Raw genomic sequence first — 23,491 nt, 5'->3', positions numbered from 1 at the left:
TTGTTTAGAATCTCCAAAATAAAGAGTACACACCACTTATGTAATTGGTCAAATATTCAGCATACTCATCTGGTGGCATGATAGAGTATTAACCAATGTAATTTATTCGTATCTCTCCAGTTAACCTGAAGGACAGACCTGATTTCCAACAGCTCCTGGACTTTTCAATCTGGGTATCTCAACAGATAGCTCAAACCCAATACATTAAAAAAAATGACCTCATCCTCATTCTCCCCACATCACTTCTACTAACTTCTTTCTCTCCCACTTCTCATCTTTACTTATGTCATACATCAGTCTACTCACCCAAGCTATTAGTCAAAACCATATATTATTGTTTTTTTAGGGTCACAATAAAGCAATTACATGATTCAACCTAGTGTAAACCTCTCATTATATCTGACTTATTCATTCCTCTATGCAATCAGTCAAAAAGCCTTAAAATTCCGAATTCTCAGTGCCCTTTTATCTATCTATTCTTTTCCTTTCCCACTGTCAATGGTCTTCCTCATCATGTGTAGCAATTTCTGCAATAGGTCTAGCTTCATTGCTCTTCCATTTACTTCTACATCTGTAATAATACCTTTAGAAACAACTACCCCTAAGTCACAACTCAAAAACTGAAATAGTCCCATTGCTTACAGAATTAAGTCCAAACTATTGGCACGGCATTCAGTAATTTTTATGATTTTTCCATTCCTCACAGGACTGTTTGCCACTTCCAAAACATATCAAGCATGTACTCTCAAACTTCTATCCCTTTGATCATCCAACTCCTTTCCTTTGAAATGCCCTCATTGCCAGCCCTTTGTCATTCTTCAATGACTAGCAATGACAAACTCAAATGCCATCACTTTTATCCTCTGGTCATAATTAATTTTTACCATGCTCCCAGCTTATTTCTTTTATTTTTTTGACATTTTGCCTTATATGTAATATAGTCATTTACACATCTGTTTTCTCCATTAAATTGAAAGATACTTGAGGATAATGAGGGCATTTAAGTTATCTTCACAATTGTCTATTCTAGCAGTTATATAATTCTTTGAACACAGTAAGCATTGACAGGTGGATGGTTGAGAAAAACAAATTAGTCAAAAATCCCTGCCTACGCTGAAATTCTGAAGTCATAATCCCTTACGGGAATCCACATATCTAGCTAAACTACAGAATGCCTTGCATTCTCCCATTCATGCTGTTTCCTCAACCTGCACTATCCTTCCACCCCCATTCAAAAAATTTAATCACTCTGCCCACCGGGAATACCTATGCCACCAGGCAGAGCCAAAATCCCATCTCCTCAATCATCTAAAGACCAGTGTTGCCCAAAGTGATGTTTTAAATCTAAAAACCACTTAGTATATAATGCTAGTGATCACATAAATTCTCTCACAGAAACATACTTAAATAGAAATATTAGTTCTCTCACCTGGAACTAATTAGTTCTCCTACTTCTCCTACTCTAAATTCACATTATTTTTGCAATCCATACAGCTTGCTGACATTCAAAGATGCTGATTTGAAAGCTGCCTGTTCAGCACCCATTGCATTCAGAGAAAACAGACTCACACCCTCTCTCTGGGTCCTCTTTCTCCCCCAATTCCAACAATATGGTTTCTGAAAAAGCTTTCTTTTTTTTTTTTAAGAACTGGCTTAATCAAAATCAATCATTCCATGGTGAGCACTGCATCAAGCAGAGTCAAACTTCTTTTCAAGTATTTTTTCTTTTTCACATTAGATCCAAAAGTTACACTCTGATGATAAAAGTTACAGGATGCAATGTCAAAGGAAGGGTTTTTGTTTATTTGTTATTTTTTCCACCACTTAGAAAAGCCAGTCTATAGTAAGAATGAGGCTGACAGGACCTAACAGATAAAGAGATAAAAATGGAGATTTATGACAGCATTCAAATCCCTGTCCAGTTATCTGGGTAATCCCAGTTACAAGCCCACTGTTCCCTTAGTTTAGCTTTGGTCTCATCCTTTTAGTACCAGGATTTTGGTCCCTAGGTCTTTTCACATATTGAAAAAGTTACTGGACCCAAAAGAAATTTGTTTATGTAGGTTATGTCTATCAATATTATTGATATTAGAAATTAAAACTGAGAACATTTAAAATGTTTACAATTAATTTTTAATTAACACAAATGGAGTTATTAATAAACAAAACCTGCTCTTTATGTTTTCAAAATCCACTTAACAAAAAGAGTAGCATTACTTTACATTATTTTATTTTTTAAACATGCTTTTATTGATTTTAGATAGAGAGGAAGTGAGAGGGAGAGGGAAACATGTATCAACTCCTCCTGCACACCCCCTACAGGGGATCGAGCCCTCACATTTTTATACAATTCTTTGATAGCTAACTTAAAAGAAGACATCTGGATTCTCATATCTGTTTCTAAATTCAATCAGTTGCTATATACTATTTGATTCAAGGTATATGAAGACTGATAATGCAGTTACTTAAAATCAGATGAAATGTACAGGGTGGGGCAAAAAGAGGTTTACAGTTATTCGTATGGAAAATAATACAATAATTAATAAACAATAATGCAGGAATAAACTCTTTGTATTGTGTACTCACAACTGGAATCCTACTTTTGCCCCACCCTATACAATCTGATCATACCCTGCTCCATTAATGTACTCTGCTCCATTAAAATCAATCTATTATTTATTCATGCATATTTTGTAGCATCATCCAATAGTCATTTGGCAATATTGATTGTTCAGAAATGTATAGATAGATAGATAGATAGATAGATCAATCCACTGAGCTATGAAATCTTCCAAGTCTTTCATATCTTCACATTCCACTATGCAAAGTAGGCCTAGGTTGTCTAAACTCTGCACATCTGGCCCTAACCCAGACCTCTAAGCCTTGTACATGACCCATGCCAGATAATTAGCAATAACATTGGTATTTGTGGTGGGGACCACATATTATTAGTTTGATTTCTGGAGTCAAACTGACGAAGTAACTAAGATCAGCCACACAGAGGCTCCAGGCCTACATGACCAACCTCTCCTCTCCCCCAAACCCCCAAGTTCTGGACACAAAGAGTCAGGGGAGTTTTCCTGGTGGTATTTCATGCATATTGTCACATATTGCTGCTGGGATAATTAAGCACTGTCTGTATGACTCCACTGGGAAAGAACAACTAGCAGCTAGTCTGCTCCCTGCTCTCTGCCTTAGGCACTTTCTTCCTTTGATGATTTTAATCTGTATCGTTTTATTCTAATAAACTTTTACTGTAAGTATAACAGCTTTGCTGAGTTCTGTTAGTCCTAGAAAATCACTAAACCTAAGGGTGGTTTTAGGGACCTCCACCAATAACCATCAATATCATCAGAAAAGTTACCAGCAGGCACTAACAGAGGTTTCACGGCTCTTTTCAGGTAGTAGGTGTACACCTTGGGGAAAAAGAAAAAGGTAGCATTGTCTCCAAAAAAAATTTACCTGACCCTAGCTTTGGTGGGTAAAAGAAAAAAATAAAAAGCATCTGTGTATATTATACAGTATACCCTTTAAGTGACCACCACTTTTTTCTAGAGTTCTGCATAAAACATATACATATATAATAGCAATCAATGATTTACTACTAAGAGCAGTGACATTGTGGAGGTATAAAGAAGTGGAGACTTTCCCTGATTTTTGTGTGCTTGTTTTTTCACAAGAGGTATTCATGTAATACTTTTAACAGTATTTGTAGCAGATTAATCCTCCCACCCAAGAATAACTACAAAAGGCAAATAAAATATGGGGGGGGGGGGGGGGTGGATTGTCTATTTCAAGTCATCCAAAAGTTGCTAAGGCAACTGAGGAGCCAGAATATTAGCTCTTTATTATATAGAACTGAGGAGCCAGAATTTCAGAGAAAGCAGAATGCCATTCAGCAGCCACTTTGCAACTTCGCTCAGAGTATTTGACCAAAGCAAGAGGCTAAGAATTCCTGAAGGGAAAAAAAAAAAAAAGACCCAGGTCTTCTACCTGGGTCCTACTGGGGGTAGGGGAGAGGTGAAAAGATCCACTCGAGGTTTTGGCCATCTAACAAAGCTGGTGAAACACATTAGAGACTTGAAGGGCCAGGGTTCTGGTCATGAAAGAGAGACAGACAGACCTGAACCCCAGACTGAACTATTTCCCTCTGGAGACATTTAATGAATTCTGAAGCTACAGGGATGACACTCAGCAAAGACTCTGTATAGCACAATGAAGTATTTGAAAATTTTGTGATTAAGGTGATTTGACTGCATTCTATTTGCTAAGGGGAATAAAGGAAGATCATTCTCTTTAGCCAATTATCATTCAGATCCACTATAAATTATCCTATATAATACAGAGGTAATATGCAAATAACCCTCACGCCATCACAAGATGGCTGCATACAACCAGGCTGGCAGGGGGGTTAGTGAGGGACGACCAAACGACTGAACAAGCAGGCTGCATGGGGCGACCAGGCCGGCAGGGGGGTTAGTGAGGAATGACCAACGACTGAACAGCTGGCTGCGAGAGGCGACCAGGCTGGCTTGGGGGGGGGGGGGGGGGGGCGCGGCAGTAAGAGGCAACCAGGCTGGCAGGGAGGAGGCAGTTAGGGGCAACCTGGCCAGCAGCAGGTGGCAGTTAGGGGTGACCAGGTCAGCAGGGGGGGCATTTAGGGGCAACCAGGCAGGCAGGCAGGTGAGCGATTAGGAGCCAGTGGTCCAGGATTGTGAGAGGGATGTCCGACTGCCGGTTTAGGGCCGATTCCCAGGATCCGAGTAAACCAGCAGTCGGACATCCCCCAAGGGGTCCCGGATTGGAGAGGGTGCAGGGTGGGCTGAGGGGACCCCCACCTCCCTGCACGAATTTCGTGCACCGGGCCTCTAGTCTAATACATGTCTGGTATTTAATTAAAAATTAACAGCATGCCAATATGCAGGAACCAATAAAAGAAAACAAGCAAAAATAGAAAAACAAAGGTATAATATAAAACTTTTAAAATAATCAAAAGTTGGTTGGAGAGACCAATAAAATCAACAAATTCTAGCAAGACTGAAGAGAGGATGAAAAATGTCACAAATTATCCATTTTACAACCACAGGTGAATAAATCTGAAATTAGTAGAGAAGTTTAACAACTCAAGAAAATATTAAAAAGGCAAACATAAAATTGAAGTGATTAAAAAGTAATCAAATTCGCAAAATTAAGAACTAAATGTATGAGATTAACAGCATATTGGGTATATATTTTTTAAAGCCAATAAATGGACAATTTTCACGTAAAATATCCTTACTGAAACACAAAAATGAAATTGGATAGAAATATTTAAAAAGAGCCCAAAAATAAATGTGACATAATTTTTAAAAAGTGGTTAACAAATGTGTATGTGGAGTCTCAGAAGGAGAGAAATAGAACGGAAGAAAAGCAAGAGCTGAAGAGAAAATGACCAAGAATTTTCCAACTACAATAAAGGCTATCAACCCACATATTTAAGAACCTCAGTATACCCCAAGCAAGCAGGTATAAAGAAGAGAAGAGAACAGAACAGAACAGAACAGAAAAGAGAGAGAGAAAGAGAGAGAGAAGAGCCATACCTAGGTACACCATGATAAAAATGCTAAAAACCAAAGACAAGACTAAATTTTAAAAGTAGTCAGAATAAAGAGACATTATCTTCAAATAAATAACAATAAAAATCTTTACTGATTTAGCAACAGAAAGCCTGAGAGAATGGATTATCTTCACATTTCTGAAAGAAAATAACTGCAAACCTAGAATTTTATGCCCAGAACCAAGATCTTCCAAAAACAAAAACAAGCATGTTTTTCAGGTAAACAGAAACTAATATTTTTTCCAGTTGTTTACCAAAAGAAATACAAGAAGTTCTATAGGCAAAAAAAAAAAAAAAAGGTTCCCACAGAAATGGATGGAAATCCTATATAATAAAGAGCTAATATTCTAATTAGACTGAACAGCCAGACGACCTTCCGGACGAAGCCGGGGCTGTGAGGGCCAGCCAAGGCTGCGAGGGCCAACCAGGGCTGCGAGGGCCAGCCGAGGCAGCTGGGGCTGTGAGGGCCAAGCCCCTTCCACGAATTTTGTGCATCGGGCCTCTAGTTAAATACAAAGCAAACAGAGTAAATATATGGGGAAATCTAAATAAACATTGACTGTATAAATGAATAACGTCTAAAAAGTAATAAAGCATATGTACAATGAAAAATTCAAAACAATCATATAAAAAGCAGAAGTGTAAGAAGAGTCAAGTGTTCTAAGTTCTTAGCATTGTTAAGGAAGTGGTAAAAGTAAATATTTTCAGTAGACTGCAGTAAGTCAATGCAATGTGTTGTCATCTCCAGGGCAACAACTAAAAGATCAAGCTTGTACAGAATGGGCAAGAAAATGAAAAACACTTAGAAGACATACATCTTAAATAAAAGAATCCAGAAAGGTTGAAAGTAAAAGGATAGGAAAAGACCATGCTAGCACTAATCAAAAGAAAAATGTCAGACAAACTAGATTTTAAGACAAGAAATTATTAAAGAAGTATAATAAGGGGGATTTCATAACTTAAAAAAGGGGGGGTCAATTTCACTAGGAATTTATAGCTAAGCTAACAGGACATATACCCAAGATTGTAACATCAAAATATAAACCTTACTAGGTTGAAACTCTAACACTTCTCTTAATAGTTGATAAAAAAAAAAAAGAAAGAAAGAAAAAGAAAAAGCTAACAACAACAACAAAAGTCAGAATACAACTATTTGGAAATTAAGAATATATATTCCTTAACTCTTGAATCAAAGAAGAAATCACAATGGAAAACAAAGTATTTAAATAAATGATAAAGAAGATAAGACATATAAAATGTTGTGACATACAACTGAAGAGTGAAACCTGCAATCTTAAATACTTTTATTTAAAAAAGGAGAATGACAAAATTAAGTATCTTTCTCAGGAAAAGAGAAAGAAGAAGTTAATCCTAGAAAAGGCAACAAAGTAGTAAAAAACAAAATTAATGAAATCAAAAGCAAACATCTAAAACTTCAGGAAAAAAAATTAAGAGTTGGCTTTTGGAAAGATTATAAAATTGATGTTTTTAGCAAGACGAATCAAAAGAATAAAAAAGTCATAAATTATCAATTTCAGTAATAAAAAGGGAAGAAATCCTACAGGTCCTACAGAAAAACAGTTAGCTTTGCTATCATTTACCAAAGCTTATTGCAAAGATAGACAAATAAACCAAAGAAACAGAATTGACATGTTAACAGACTCACACAGAGACTGACATCAATTTATGACAATGATAACAACCCTGAAAAAGAGAGGTCTTTTAATTACTGGGTCAACTAAATAGCCATATTAAAAATAAAATAATCTTGACCCCTTCCCATGCTCCATAAACAAAAAATTAATTCCATATGCATGTTATATCTAAAAGTAAAGTACAATAAAGCTTCTAGAAAAAGCGTACGCAGATATATTCATGCCCTTAGGGCAAAGGCAATGATTTCTTATTCATGACCACAATAAAAGCACCAATCATAAAGAGAAAAATTGATATAGTAAAATGAAGAACTTCTGTTCATTAAAGATAGCATTAAGCAAGTAAAAAGGAAAGATACAAAATCGGTATCTGTACTAGTAAGATATACATCCAAAAAAGGACTCACAGCCAGGAGAAATTAGTAAGATAAAATGAAAGCCAACAGAAAAAAATGGCAATTTATGGAAGAGGTTGTCCAAATAAATCATTAAATATAAAAACATGCACACCGTCATTATCCATCATATCAGGAAAATCCAAATTAAAACCACAAGGGCTATTTCATCACCCACCACCAAACTAGCTACAATCAAAAGAATAAGCAATACCAAATGTAAAATGTGGAGAACTGCAATTCTCAAACAATACTACTGAGAATGTAAATTGGTACAAGCACTTTGCAAAACTATTAAACTTGTATGAACATCCTATGACCCAGCAATTCTAATCCTAGGTATACAACATAACTATATATACACATATTAATCAAAAAACACTGCAAGAAAGTTTGTAGTAATACTATTTGTAAGAGGCAAAACAGGAAACAAGCTAAATGTCATGTCTATCAATAATAGGATAATAAACTGCGGCATAGTCACAATGCAATGCAATGAGTGAAATAGTGTTACATGCAACATGGGTAAATCTCATAAAGTTTGTAAAGTAACACAAAAGAATGCATATTATATGATTCAATTTATAAAGAATTCAATTTATATAAAATTCAAAAATAATCTATAATGTAAAAAATCAGGATTGTGTTTACCTTTGGGAGAGGGCATATGGTTATTAGACTGACAGCAAGCACAAAAGGACTTCTAGGATGCTAATAATATTATGTTCCTTGATTTAAATATGGATTGCATAGGTATTATTTATAAATAATAGAAATAATGTATTTCTACGTATTAAGAGCATTAATAATGTATTAGTATGTATTAATACATAGACAATACCTATGCACTAATACATATATACTACTTGTTAAAATTTATTGAGATAAAAAATTATGATGCACCCAGCCAGTGTGGTTCAGTGGTTGAGCATTGTTGACCCATGAACCAGGATGTCATGGTTCAATTCCTGGTGAGGGCAGCACATGCCCGGGTTTCTGCATGACCCCCACTAGGAGCAGTGCAGGAGGCAGCAATCGATTCTCTCTCATCATTGATGTTTCTATCCCTCTCTACCTCTTCCTTCCTCTCTCTGAAATCAATAAAAACATGTTTTTTTAAAAAGTTATGATTCTACACTTTATGTTCTGCCAACCTTCATTAAAAAGCATACTTTAAGAAAAAAAAGTGACTCAAAATAAAGACGCTATGGTCAGTACTAGCAGCTGAGTCAATGGGTGACACAGAGCCAGGCCCTAGCCCTACATCATCTGTTCTGTCTTCCTATGTGACTAACAACTCATGATCACTGAGGTCAGAGATATGATGGGAATACATGTTCCTTCCTGCCTCTTTGGCATGTGTATTTTTATGCCTCTCGGGATTTTTTCACTACTCATTAAGTAATTATGTATACTCTTTAAAATTACTTTTTTATTCATTTCAGAGAGGAAGGGAAAGGAAGAGAGAGATAGAAACATCAATGATGAGAGAGAATCATTGATTGGTGCCTCCTGCACTCCCCCTACCGGGGATCGAGCCTGCAACCAGGGCATGTGCCCTGACAGGATTCGAACTGTGAGACCTGGTTCACAGGCCGATGCTCAACCACTGACCCACACTCGCCAGGCTAATTATGTAAACTAATAATTTTAAAGCCTTTTCAACAATAAAAAGCCAATAGTTGAGTCTTTTTTAAAATAAAAAGCTCTTTATCTTTGATTATAATTATTCTAAAACACATACAATTTTTACTTGCTTAAGACAAAGCAATTAGAAGTGTAGATCTTATCTCAAAAACAACTGCATATGATCTTATCCCAAAAATTTTTCTCATGTTTCTATCATATTTCTATCATTGATAAATAAGATAACCTTCCCTGCTAAGCAAACATCTTATCCCTATAAATCTTAATAAGGAACACTAAAATATGCATATAATTACTCTTGCTTTACTATCATCTTGTCCTGGTCACATATTATAGTGTGTGCAAAGAAAAAAATACAGCCCTGGCCAGTTTGGCTCAGTGGATAGAGCGTCAGCCTGCAGACTGAAGGGTACTGGGTTCAGTTTCAGTCAAGGGCACATGCCTGGGTTGCGGGCTCAATCCCCAGTAGGGGGTGTGCAGGAGGCAGCCGATCCATGATTCTCTCTCATCACTAATGTTTCCCTCTCTCTCACCTTCTCCCTTCCTCTCTCTGAAATCAATTTAAAAATAATACATGTAATGTAAGTTCTTAATACTGCTGCCTCTACATAACATTAACGAGCACTTCATTTATGTACTTCATTCCTATTTCTGATTTCTGTCAAAATTCAAATCAAGTTACCTGCCCCCAGAAGGTAGGCATCAAATGTTCATCTTCTATAAGAATCATACACAATCAAATCTTATGTGTAAGTGTTTTACTAAAGCTTTTTTGATAATTACAAAACATCAACATGAGCCGAACCGGTTTGGCTCAGTGGATAGAGCGTCGGCCTGTGGACTCGGGGGTCCCGGGTTCGATTCCGGTCAAGGGCATGTACCCTGGTTGCGGGCACATCCCCAGTGGGGGGCGTGCGGGAGGCAGCTGATTGATGTTTCTCTCTCATGGATGTTTCTAACTCTCTATCCCTCTCCCTTCTTCTCTGTAAAAAATCAATAAAATATATATTTTAAAAAAAAAAATCAACATCAGTGTAAATTAGAAAAAAAGTTACCAAATTTCACAAAAGGCAAATTGAATCATGAAGTAATTAAATAAATTTTTCAATAAATATAGTGATTCACTACAAGCATTAAAAACAGAAACTCAGGTTTTCCAAAGCCTAAACTATGGATTCTTCCTCTGAACCACTTCCCCTATAAGTACTAGTTGGATAGAAACCTAGCTATTTGCTATCACTATGTTTCTCAAAACATGTTCTACCAAGAATGTTCACTAAGCAAGTAATTAAATTTAGGAAAAGCAGAGTTAACAAAAAAAAGTTTGTTTAATATAGTAAAGACTCTTAGAAATCCTGTACTATTCTGGATTTCCAAGAGCATGAACCCAAATTATTTAACTCTCAAAAGTCACAAAAGGCTGGCCAGTGTGGCTCAGTATTTGAACGTCGACCTATGAATCAAAAGGTCACAGTTCAATTCAAAGCCAGGGCACATGGCCAGGTTGCAGGCTCGATCCCCAGTATGGGGCATGCAGAAGGCAGCTGGGTCAATGATTCTCTCTCATCATTGATGTTTCTATCACTTTCTCCCTCTCTCTTCCTCTCTAAAATCAATAAAAATAGCCCTAGCTGATTTGGCTCAATGGATAGAGCATCAGCCTGTGGACTGAAGGGTCCCAGGTTCGATTCCGGTCAAGGGCACATGCCCGGGTTGTGGGCTCAATCCCAGTAGGGGAACGTGCAGGAGGCAGCCGATCAATGATTCCCTCTCATCACTGATGTTTCTCTCTCTCTCCCTCTCCCTTCCTTTCTGAAGTCAATAAAAAATATATATATTTAAAATCAATAAAAATACATTTTTAAAGTCACAGAATACCAATTCTTATGAATAATGTAGTGTACAATTTACAAATGCTATGAGAAGCTTAAGAAACAGTAGACACTTGCTGACTGTCTAGTAATTCACTGTATTTGTTCAAAATGATTTCTTCTAATGAAAAAAAGCTCTATCTTAATTCTCTACATTTGGACTAGATATAGTAAAATACATTGAAAAATAAAGCATTTGATTTTGAATATATTTGAGTAAAACAAGAAATCCAAGCTAAATGACTGTTTTGAAAGATATTAGAAATAAAATTATTCTCATTCAAATTACTTCTCTTGGCTAATTTTAAAAACCTGCTCCCCCTTGCTTTGCTATCCCCCTCTAGGTACCATTCTCTTGAAGAATTTAGCCTCCAAATTCCTAAAACCAAATTATTTTAACCACTTTAAAACTTTTAACTTAAAACTCCTTTAATCCACTTCCAGTTTCCAGTAACATACAAGGAACTTAGAAGTTGTTACTGTGTACTAACAAGTAAAAAGCTTAACAAACTAAAAAAAATAAAATTAAAAAAATCAACAATTCTTCTTAAATCCATTAGACAAGTGGAATTGTGGGGCAAACCACTGCAAAAACTGAGAAAGAGACAGGTGAATAAAGAGAAGCATAATTTGCCTGAGCAGAAACCCAGAAACCTCCCTGAGAACCAGCAACAGGGTAAGAAAACTTGAACTGTGATTGACAAATTACTGAAGGCTTGGGGGTGCACCAACCATCAGAGTTAAAAACTTCAGGAACTCTACGCTCCTCATAGGGAATAGCTGAGAAAAATCACTTCATGTTCTGGCAGGGGAGGGAAAGGAACCATTTTGAGAAACACCAGAGCATTCTAGTTCTTCATAATAAGGGAGAAATTAATTTATCAGAGGCTAATCTGCTGGGTTTTCTTTATTTATCAAGAGTCCAACCCACCTGAGAGAAGGGAAATACCCTACACCTACACCAGCCAGCTCTAGCTTTCCATGTAAGGAAAAGGAAATACTCAACTCCAGCCCTCTATAGCTATCCCGTTCCAACTTAGAGGGTTAAAAGAACAAAAACAAAAATATTAAGTAGACAACATGAAAGAACAGAAGGATAATGTATGCAAAGAAATGTAAATTCCACAAAAGTATCAAAAAGAAATGTTAGAGATCAAAACACCATAACCGAAATAAAGATTGCCTTTGATGGGCTCAATAATAGCCTGAAAACAACTAAGGATACGACAATAAAAACTTAAAAAAAAAACACACAGAATATCCAAGAATTATGGAACAACTACAAAAAATATAAAATACGTGTAATGAGAATACCAAAGAAAAATAGAAAGAAAGACAAGAAATCTTTAAGCAATAATGACTAAGAATTTCCCCAAATTGTCAGACACCAAACCACAGATCCAGGAAACTAAAACACCAAGAAGAATTATGCTCAAACATACAATATTCAAACATCAGAAAATCAAAGATAAAGAAAAAATCTTCAAGGAAGCCAGAAGGGGAAATACCTCACCCACAGAGGAGCAAAGATGAAAATTAAATCCAACTTATCTTCAAAAACCATACAAGAAAGAAGAGAGTGGAGTGAAATATTTGAAGTATTGAAAGAAATCACCAACCTAGAATTCTGTACTCTGTAAAATTATCTTTCAAAAGTGCAGAGGAAATAAAGATTATCTCAGATCAAGAAAAACTGAGGGAATTTGTTCAAAGATCTGTTTTGTCACAAAAGTTAAAAGACGTTTTCAAAGAGAAGAAAAATGATATAGATCAAAAAACTACATTAAAAAAAGAAAAGAACATCAGAGAATGAATACATGAAGGTAAAACAAAAAGTTTTACTTTTCTTATTAACTGATTTAACAGATAAGTTTTTTTCTAATAATAACAGCAATAATATATTTGATTGTATGTTTATATACAAGTAAAATGAATGACAGCAACAATACAAGAGACAAGAGAGGGAATTAGAAATGTTTTGTCATTATAAAGGACTTGCACTATCTGTGAAGCAGTATAGTATTGATTTAAAGTGAACTTGAATCAGTTGTAAATATATACTGCAAACTCTAGGGAAAAAAACAGAAAAAGTAAAATGAAAAGCTGATTTGCTAAGTAAGAAAAAATGGAATCATATAAAATAATCAAAACTGCAAAAGGCAGAAAAAGTGTGTTAGACAAAAACAAGAAAAAAGGCAACAAATAAAACAATAATAAATATAGTAGCTATTAAACGAACTATATCAATAACTTTAAAGGTCAATTGAAAGAGATTGTCAAACTAGATAAAAAAAACACACACAAACACACACACACACAAAACAAGACCCAAATATATGTTTCTATAAGAAATCAACTTTAAATAAACATAAAGACACAAAGATTAAAAGTAAAAAGATAGAGATTTAAAAGTTCTTATCACCCCCCCCCCCAAAAAAAACCCTGTACCTATATGTAAAAAGTTAAAAGAAGAAGAAAAATATATAATGCTAACACTTAATTTAAAAAAAAAAAAAGGCGAGTAGCTATATTAATTTCAGACAGAGCAGACATCAGAGCAAGAAATAAAGATAATGATACAGGGGTCAATACTCCAAGAAGATATAATATTTAGCGTAGATGCACATAACAACAGAGTCAAAATACGTGAGAAAAAACTGATAGAACTGCAAGGTGAAATATATGAATTCACAATTATAGCTGCAGACTAACAACCCTCAATCAGAAATGGACAGATCCAGCAGACAGAAATTCATCAAGGACACAGCTGACCTCAACAATACCATCAATCAACTAGATAAAATTGACACCTATAAATTATTCCATCCAACAAGAGCAGATAAGATTTTTTTAAACTGAATTTTATTGAGGTGACATTAATAAAATTATATAGGTTTCAGGCATACAATTCTGTAATACATTATCTGCATATTGTATTGTATTCACCATCCATAGTCTAGTCTCCTTCCATCATCATTTATTTCCCCCCCCCCCCCCCCTTTACCCATCTACCTACCCCTACCAGCCTAACATTCTGGTAATCAACATACATATGTCTGTGTCTATGAGATGCTTTTTTCTTTATCCTTTTATGTATTTCACCCAGTCCCGCCTCCACCCTAAAAAAAACTCTGCCTTTCAACAGCTGTCAGTCTATTCTACTTTGTTTGTTGTTTATTAGATTCCACAAGTAAGTATAATCAATATGGTATTTGTCTTTCTCTGACTGGCTTATTTCACTTATCATAAAACCCTCTAGGTTCATCCCTGCTGTCGCAAAAGGTAAAAGTTCCTTCATTTTTACCGCTGAATAGTATTCCATTGTGTAAATGTACCAGAGTTTTTTATCCACTCATCTACTGATGGACACTTGTGCTGCTTCCAAATGTTGGCTATTGTAAATACTGCAATGAACATTGGGACACATATATTCTTTCAAATTAGTGTTTCGGATTTCTGTGAATATATTCCCAGAGGAGGAACTGCTGGGTCATAAAGCAGTTTCATTTTTAATTTTTTGAGGTAACTCCAGACTGTTTTCCACAGGGGCTGCACCAGTCTGCATTCCCACCAACACTGCATGAGGGTTCCCTTTTCTCCACATCCTTGGCACTTTGTGGTTTGTTGATTTGATGACAGCCATTCTGACAGGTGTGAGGTGATACCTAATTGTGGTTTTAATTTGCATTTCTTTGATGATTAGTTACAATGAACATCTTTTCATATGTCTATTGGTCATCTGTATGTCCTCTTTGGAGAAGTGTCTATTCAGGCCCTTTGCCCATTTTTTAATCAGGATTATTTTTTAGTGTTGAGTTTTATAAGTTCTTTATAAATTCTGGCTATTAACCCCATATCAGATGTGTCATTGGCCAATATGTTTTCCCATTCAGTAGGCTGTATTTTCATTTCGTTGATGATTTCTTTTGCTGTGCAAAAACTTTTTAGTTTATTGTAGTCCCATTTATTTTTCTTTTGTTTCCCTTGCCAAGGAAATATATCAGAAAAAATACTGCTACAAGAAATGTCTGAGATTTTACTGCCTATATTGTCTTCTAAGATTTTTATGGTTTCGAGTCTGACATTTTTAAGTCTCTAATCCATTTTGAGTTTATTCTTGTGTAAATTGGTGGTCTAGTTTCATTTTTTTTTTTTTTTTGCACATACCTGCCCAATTTCCCCAACACCATTATTGAATAGACTATCTTTACTCCATTGTACATTCTTGTCTCCTTTGTCAAATATTTATTGACCACAAAGGTGTGGATTGATTTCTGGGCCTCTATTCTATTCCACCGATCTATGTCTGTTTTTATACCAGTACCATGCTGTTTCATATACATTAGCATAATTCCTCAAACTTCGTCCTTCTTTCTCAAGATGGCTGTGCAGATAACACATTCTTCTCAAGCTCAAATAGAAAATTCATCATAGACTATGGGCCATAAAATTTTAAAAAATAATAACAAATTTAAAATAGAGGTTATACAATGTCTGGTTTCAGAAACAATGAAATTAAAATAAAAATCAGTAACAGGAATGTAGTTTGGAAATCCCAAAATGCTTAATAATTAAACAATACCCTCCATATAATATATGTATCAAAATATATTTTGAACCAAATGATAAATATACAACTTATTAAAATTTGTAGTATCTAGTGAAAACAGTCCTTAGAAATTTACAGCACTAAATGCATAAATTAGAAGAGATTTAAAATCAATAATCTAATCTTCCATCTTGGGAAACTAGGAAAACAGCAAATTAAACCCAAAGCAAGCAGAAGAAACAAATTTAAAGTAAAACTCCATTTTTTGCAACTGAAATTAAAAACAGGAAATCAATTGAGAAATAACAATGAAACCAAAAGTTGATTCTTTGAAAAGATCAATAAAATCGGTAAGCCTCTAGCCAGAAAAAAGAAAAAAGAAGACAAATTACTAATATTAAAAATTAAAGAGGGACATCAAAAGAAAGAGGGACAGTAAAGAAACACAATGAGCAACTGAATACCCACAAGTTTAATAACCTAAATAAAATGGACACAATATGCCAAAACACACACAAGAACAGACAATCTGAATAGGTTATATCTATTAAAAAAACTGAGTCAACAACCTTCCAAAACAGAAAGTATCATGCCCAGATGCAATCACCAGTGAATTATACCAAACATTTCAAGAAGAAATTTTACCAATTCTCTACAATCCCTTCCAGAAAGTAAAAGTAGAGGGAATTCTTTCTGATTCTATGAGGCCATGGTAATCCAAATACCAAACCAAACAAAGAAATTACAAGGAAACTACACATCAGTATCTCTCAAGAACACAAATACAAAAATCCTCTACAAATTACAAATTATTAGCAAATCAAATACAACATTATATAAAAATTATACACCATTACCAAGTGAAATTTATCCCAGGTATGCAAGGCTAGCTCAACATTTGAAAATCAATTAATGTAATCCATCACGCATCAACAAACTAGAGAAGAAAAATCACATGACCATATAATCACATTCCACAAGATCCAACACCCATTAATAGTAAGACAAAACCTCTTAAAAATCTAGGAGCATGAGGTAACTTCCTTAATTTGTGAAGCTCTTACAACTTTAAAGGACTTTACAAAAAACTTACAACTGACATCACCCTTAATAGGGAGAAACTCGAAGTTCTCCCACTAAGTCGGGAAACAAGGCAATGATGCCTTCTCTCACCACCTGATTACAGTCTTTTTTGTTTGTCTTTCGGTTTTTGTTGATCCTCACCCAAGGATATTTTTTCATTGACTTTTAAGGAGAGTAGAAGAGAGAGGGAAAGACAGAAACATCGATGTGAGAGAAACATCAATTGGTTGCCTCCTGCAGGAGCCCAAACCAGGGCCCAGGCCGGGGAGGAGCCTGCAACCAAGGTACATGCCCTTGACTGGAATCGAACCTGGGACCCTTTGGTCTATAGGCCAATGCTCTATCCACTGAGCCAAACCAGCTAGGGCCACACTGGAAGTCTTAACAAATTAGACAAGTAAAGGAAATAAAAGGTATACAACTAGGAAGGATTTGCACAGATGACATGATTGTCCATATATAAAAAATCCAAAAGAATCAACAAAAAAATTCCTAAAACTAATAACATATTATAGCAGGGTTGTAGGATACAGGTTAATATACAAAAGCCAATAGCTTTCCTATATACTAGTACCTGCTATAAATGAGTGGAATTTGAAATTTGAAAAACATTACCATTTATATTAATAGCACCCAAAAAAAGAAATGCACAGGTATAAATCTGACAAAATATGTATAAGACCCATATGAGGAAAACTACAAAACTCTGATGAAAATGGAGAGACTTTCCATGTCCATTGTCAAGATGTCGTTTTTCCCCCAACTTGATCTACATTGTAGGCAATCCCAATCATAATCCCAGCAATTCATTTTGCAAGTATCAACAAACTACAGTTGACCTTTGAACAACGCAGTGATCAGCAGTGCCAACTCCACCATGCAGATGAAAATCCCTGTATAACTTCTGACTCCCCAAAACTTAACAACTAATAGCCTACTGGAAGCCTTCCCAAAAACATAAACTATTGATTAACATATATTTTGTATGTTATACTAGTATATATCTTATATTGTATGCTAAAGAAAATGTTATTAAGAAAATCAAACCACCTACAAAGGTATGTCTGTGGTTCCCTGTCTTTGGACATGTAAGAACTGGAGGTAAAGAAATGTGGACTTGGAGAAGTCTGGAGCCAGCTTGCTCCCTGCAGGCTCAAGATCAATCATCCCACGTAGGAAAAAAAAGAAAAGAAAATAATAAGAGAACATACATTTACAGTATTCATTGAAAAAAATCTACACTAATAAAAGAGAAACATGCAAATTGGTGTCACTTTGCTACGCCCACCAGCCAATCAGGATGAGTATGCAAATTAACCCAACAAAGGTGGCAGTTAATTTGCAAATGCAGGCGCGGAGTGAAGACTGAAGAGGCTTGGCTTCTCCGCTCCAGCTGCAGCGGAGAAGCCAAGCCTCGCTGCTGTGGCCGGACCAAAGTCCTGGGTCCCGGGTGCCGGAGGAAAACTGGTGCCAGCAGCCAGGGGAAGGAAGGCCTATAGTGCGAATCTTCATGCAACGGGCCTCTAGTCTACATGTTGTACAGTTCAAACTCATGCTACTTAAAAGTCAACTGTAATTCTAAAGTTTATTGAAGAAGCATGACCTAGAATAGCCAACTCAGATTGAAGGAGAACAAAGTCTGATATTACCTGACTTTAAGATTTACTTTTAAATCACAGTAACCAATTGGCCGATATGGCTCACTGGTTGAGTATCGACCCAGGAACCAAAAGGTCATTGGTTGGATTCCCATCATGGCACATGTCCGGGTTTTGGGCTCAATCCCCAGTGGGGATGCATGCAGGAGGCAGCCAATCAATGATATTCTTCTCTCATCAATGTTTCCACCTCTCTATCCTTTTCCCTTACTCCGCTCTAAAAAATCAATAAAAACATGTTTTAAAAAAAACAAAACAGTAATCAAGATAGGGTTGTATTAGTGAAAGAACAAACAGGTAAATGGGCCAGAACAGAGAACCCAGTGATAGACCCATATAAATATAATCAACACATCTTGGACAAATAAGAAAAGGCAATAGAATAAAGCAAAGACAGTTTTTAGAACAGATGATCCTAAATAATAAAAGCATAGTATGCAAAATGTCCCCTCGACCAGCAGTTCGTCCGAGAGTACAACCAGAGAGCGGGGGCGGCCGGAGGAAGGGAGGGAGGCCCCAGCCGGCAGCCAGCAGCCACTAGGAACCCTACCAGTGCACAAATTTCTAGTGCTGCAATAACTGGACTTCCATATGCAAAGAAACAAATCTAGGCAAAGACCTTACATCTTTCACAAAAAATTAATTCAAAATGGAGCACAAGCCAAAATGTAAAATGTAAAACTTTAAAGTCCTAAAAAATAACATAAGAGAAAAACCTATATCAGTGGTTCCCAATGTGGGGCACACACCCCACTGGGGGACAATTTGATTTTTAAGGGAGGCAATTCAAGAATGAGTTATTAACAGTGGATTTTTTGCATTTCTTATGGTTCTAGGGGCCTAATATAAATATAAATATATATTGTGACATATTTATGCATTTCGGTTCTCTATTATATGTTTTGAAACTTTATTTGCTATTTTTCATATCACTTCATATCATTATTTTTTAAACAATTTCTTAGTGATTTCTTTCTCAGTACTTCAACTGTCCTTTCGTTCTTCTATTTTTCTCTTTCATGGATGTCATATTCTTTGGAAGCTTGTTTAGACCAAATGAATGGCCTTTTAGGCTTCCTCCATGTGAATAGGAGTTCACTTTTTGAATAATAAGAATTATATGTCACGGGGGTGGGGGAGGACATTAAGATTTTAGAGATGCTTTAGGGCAGCGGTTCTCAACCTGTGGGTCGCGACCCCTTTGGTGGTCGAATGACCCTTTCACAGGGGTCACCTAAGACCATCCTGCATATCAGATATTTACATTACGATTCATAACAGTAGCAACATTACAGTTATGAAGCAGCAATGAAAATAATCTTATGGTTGGGTCACAACATGAGGAACTGTATTTAAAGGGCCAGAAGGTTGAGAACCACTGCTTTAGGGCATGTCCAAAAAAAGGTTGGGATCCACTGACCTAGATGATCTTCAGGAGGGTGATGAGTTTTTAGATACAACACCAAAGGCATTACTCATCAAAGAAATAGGTAACTAGATTTCATTAAAATTCAAAATTTCTGCTCTATGAAAGACAGTATCCAGAGACTGAGAAGACAAGCCAGACTGGGAGAAAATATTTGCAAAAAACACATCTACCTATAAGCACTAACATTAGATTAACCAAATCCAACACTAATGCTGGCAAGGATGTGGAGCAGCAGGAATTTTCATCCATTGCTGGTGGGAATCAAAATGATACTACTATGGAAGTTTGGGCGTTTCTTAAAAACTAAACATTCTTGCCATGTAATACAGCATTTGCACACCTTAGTATTTTCCCAGATGAATCAAAAACTTATGTCCATATAAAAACCTCCATACAGATGTTTATAACAATTGTATTCATAACTGCCAAAATCTGGAAGCAATTAAGATGTCCTTTAGTGGGTGAATGGATAAAATGAGGTGCATCCACAAAATGGAATAATGTTCAGCACTAAAAAGAAATGAGCTATCTATCCAGTAATGAAAAGACATAGGAACCATAAATACACACTATTAAGTGTAAAGTCAAACTGAAAGACTACATACAGTATGATTCCAGCTATATGACATTCTGGAACAAGCAAAACTATGGAGACAATAGAAAGATTGCCAGGGGTTGAGGAGGGGAAGAAGAGATAATTAGGTGGCAATAGAGAAACAGCTCTGTTACACATTGTATGTGGGAAACGTATTTATACGTTTTACGTTGACTGTAAGTAGTAGAGCCACCTGTTACTACCCGCAAACAATGTGTTAAGGCAGTATGATACTACAATGGTGGATAGATGTAATTTTACATTGAGAACAGCACCAAGAGTGGATTACACTGCAAACCATGGATTTGGGGTAATAATGATGAATATAGGTTCATCGATTTTAGCAAATGTACCACAGTGCTAAGGGGTGTTGATATTAGAGGAAGTTGATAATGCAGGGACAGGGAATATATGAGAATTCTCTGTACTTACTATTCAATCTTACTTTGAACCTAAAATTGCTTGCCCTGACTGGTTTATCTCAGTGGATAGAGCATTGGCCTGTGGACTGAAGGGTCCCAGGTTCGATTCCAGTCAAGGGCATGTACCTTGGTTTCGGGCACACCCCCAGTAGGGGGTGTGCAGGAGGCAGCTGATCGATGATGTTCCTAACTCTCTATCCCTCTCCCTTCTTCTCTGTAAAAAAAAAAAAAAAAAATCAATAAAATATCTATTTTTTTAAAATTGCTCTAAAAACTTAAATTTATTATTTTTTAAAAAAAACTGAGTTGGTAAAAACACCGCCATTCCTTTTAAGCCTTTCTACAAGCATTCACTATTTCACTCAACCAGCATTTTTATTATCTACTAGAGGCCCAGTGCACAATCATGCACCGGGGGGCGGGGAGGGGGGGGGGGGGTAGCAGGGGGGCCCTCAGCCCAGCCTGCACCCTCTCCAATCTGGGACCCCTTGGGGGATGTCCAACCGCCGGTTTAGGCCCGATCCCACAAGAATCAGGCCTAAACCAGAGGTCAGACATCCCACTCAAAAACCTGGACCGCTGGCTCCTAATCACTCTGCCTACCTGCCTGGTTGCCCCTAACTGCCCCCACCACCCCCACTGGCCTGACCGCCCCTCACTGCCTCTGCGTGCTGGCCTGATCGCCCCTCACTGCCCCTCCTGCCAGCCTGATCACCCCTAACCATCCCCCCTGCCAGCCTGGTGGCCCCTAACTGCCCCCCGTGTCGGCCAGGTCGCCCCCAACTGCCCCCTCCCTGCCAGCCTAGTCACTCCTAACTGCCCCCCCCCCCGCCAGCCTGGTCACCCCTTACTGCCCCTCCCACCGGCTTGGTAGCCCCTCACAGCCCCCCCCGCCGGCCTAGTCGCCCCACACAGCCTGCTGTTCAGTCATTTGGTCGTCCCTCACTAACCCCCCTGCCAGCCTGGTTGTAGGCAGTCATCTTGTGAGGGCATGGGGGTTAATTTGCATATTACCTCTTTATTATATAGGACTAGAGGTCCGGTGCATGAATTCGTGCACGGGTGGGGTCCCTCTGGGTGGCCTACAGAGATCGGGCTGAAACCCATAGTCCAATGCCGCCTGCAGCTCCTACCTGCTGCTCCCGCTCATCACAGCCCCACTGTGCCTGCCGCAGGCTCACGCCCAATCAGTCCTGATCGGGAGAGGCTCGCGCTGCCACAGCAGCACTTCCAACCATGAGTCCTGCATCTGGCGCCCTCCCAAGGGGAGTGGCCTGCAAGATGGGGCTCAAACCTGCTCTCAACATCCCCCAAGGGGTCCCGGATTGCGAGAGGGTGCAGGCCAGGCTGAGGGACCCCACCGTGCATGACTGGGCCAGGGAGGGACCATGGGAGGGCTCCAGGGCATGTCCAACCCATCTCACTCAGTCCCTATCAGCTAGACCCCAGCAGCAAGCTAATCTACCGGTTGGAGCATCTGCCCCTGGTGGTCAGTGCACGTCATAGTGACTGGTCAACCAGTTGACTGTCTGCCCCATGGTGGTCAGTGGACATCATAGCGAGCGGTTGAGCAGCCTTAGCATATCATTAGCATATTACACTTTGATTGGTTGTTCGATTGTTTTGCCGTTCAGTCTATTTGCATATTATCCTTTTATTATATAGGACTAGAGGCCCGGTGCATGAATTCGTGCACATGTGGGGTCCAACCAGCGCACCCCGATGGGGGCCCATCGGGCTGGGCCACCTGGGGGGAGAGGCTGCAGGAGGTTAGCTGGCCATCCCCACCCCAGATCAGGGTGATGGGGGCCGATCGGGGGGCAGGCCAGCCGGATGGGGGACCGATTGGGGCCCGGATCAGGCCAGTTGGTTGCCACAGTGTGCATCATAGCCATCGGTCATTCTGGTCATTCCAGTCACTGGGCTTTATATATAAAGGTCTACCTTTAACCACTGAATCCAACACCTTTTTTTTTTTCTTTTTTACATTAATACATGTAATTTATTTGCATCAGTTTTACAATATGCCAGATAGTGAGGACACAACAATTAACACAATTACTATTACCGCCCTCACAAGCATTTATATTTTAACAGTAGAAGAAAGAAACATGTAATTAAATAATTACTAGTGTTGATCTGTTGAGGATTTTTGTGTCTAAGTTCATGAGAGATACTGGTGTGTAGTTTTCTTGTGAGATCCTTTTCTTATTTAAGTATTTGGGTAATACTGGTATCATAGAATGAGGTAGGACATGTTCCATCCTTGTCTGTTTTTTGGAAGTGTTTGTGAAGTATTCCTCTTAATTCTTTAAATATTTGGTAGAGTTCTCTAAAGAAAATATCTCAGCCTGGGATTTCATTATATACAGATTTAAAATTACAAATTTTTAAATAGTTACAGGATTATATATATTTTATTTTGGTTGAGTTTTGGTAATACTGTATGTGGCTTTTGAAGAAATTGGTTCATTTTGCTTAATTTGTCTAATTTATGAGTATAAATTTATTTGTACTATACCCTGATTACCCTCAATTTTAACTCCATATCTTTTATGAAAATGAAATCAAAATGGATCATGGACTTAACT

The 23,491-nt window shown here is 37.4% G+C and overlaps 1 protein-coding gene and 1 non-coding gene across 2 annotated transcripts in view; one reads left to right on the top strand and one right to left on the bottom strand.

The window, feature by feature from the left end:
- The window catches only part of RASA1 (RAS p21 protein activator 1), a 114,691-nt gene that overhangs the window by 79,093 nt on the left and 12,107 nt on the right, over positions 1-23,491 (bottom strand). The window lies entirely within an intron of this gene.
- LOC139009662 (small nucleolar RNA SNORA38) lies at positions 17,842-17,972 on the top strand. Its single transcript, XR_011471382.1, has one exon. It is a non-coding gene; the product is annotated as a small nucleolar RNA SNORA38 (small nucleolar RNA).

Source organism: Myotis yumanensis, unplaced genomic scaffold, assembly GCF_028538775.1.
Source record: "Myotis yumanensis isolate MYYU_CA2020_CCGP unplaced genomic scaffold, mMyoYum1.0.hap1 SCAF_4, whole genome shotgun sequence".
Taxonomy (NCBI): Eukaryota; Metazoa; Chordata; class Mammalia; order Chiroptera; family Vespertilionidae; genus Myotis; species Myotis yumanensis.
This window is presented reverse-complemented; position numbering and strand designations above follow the sequence as displayed.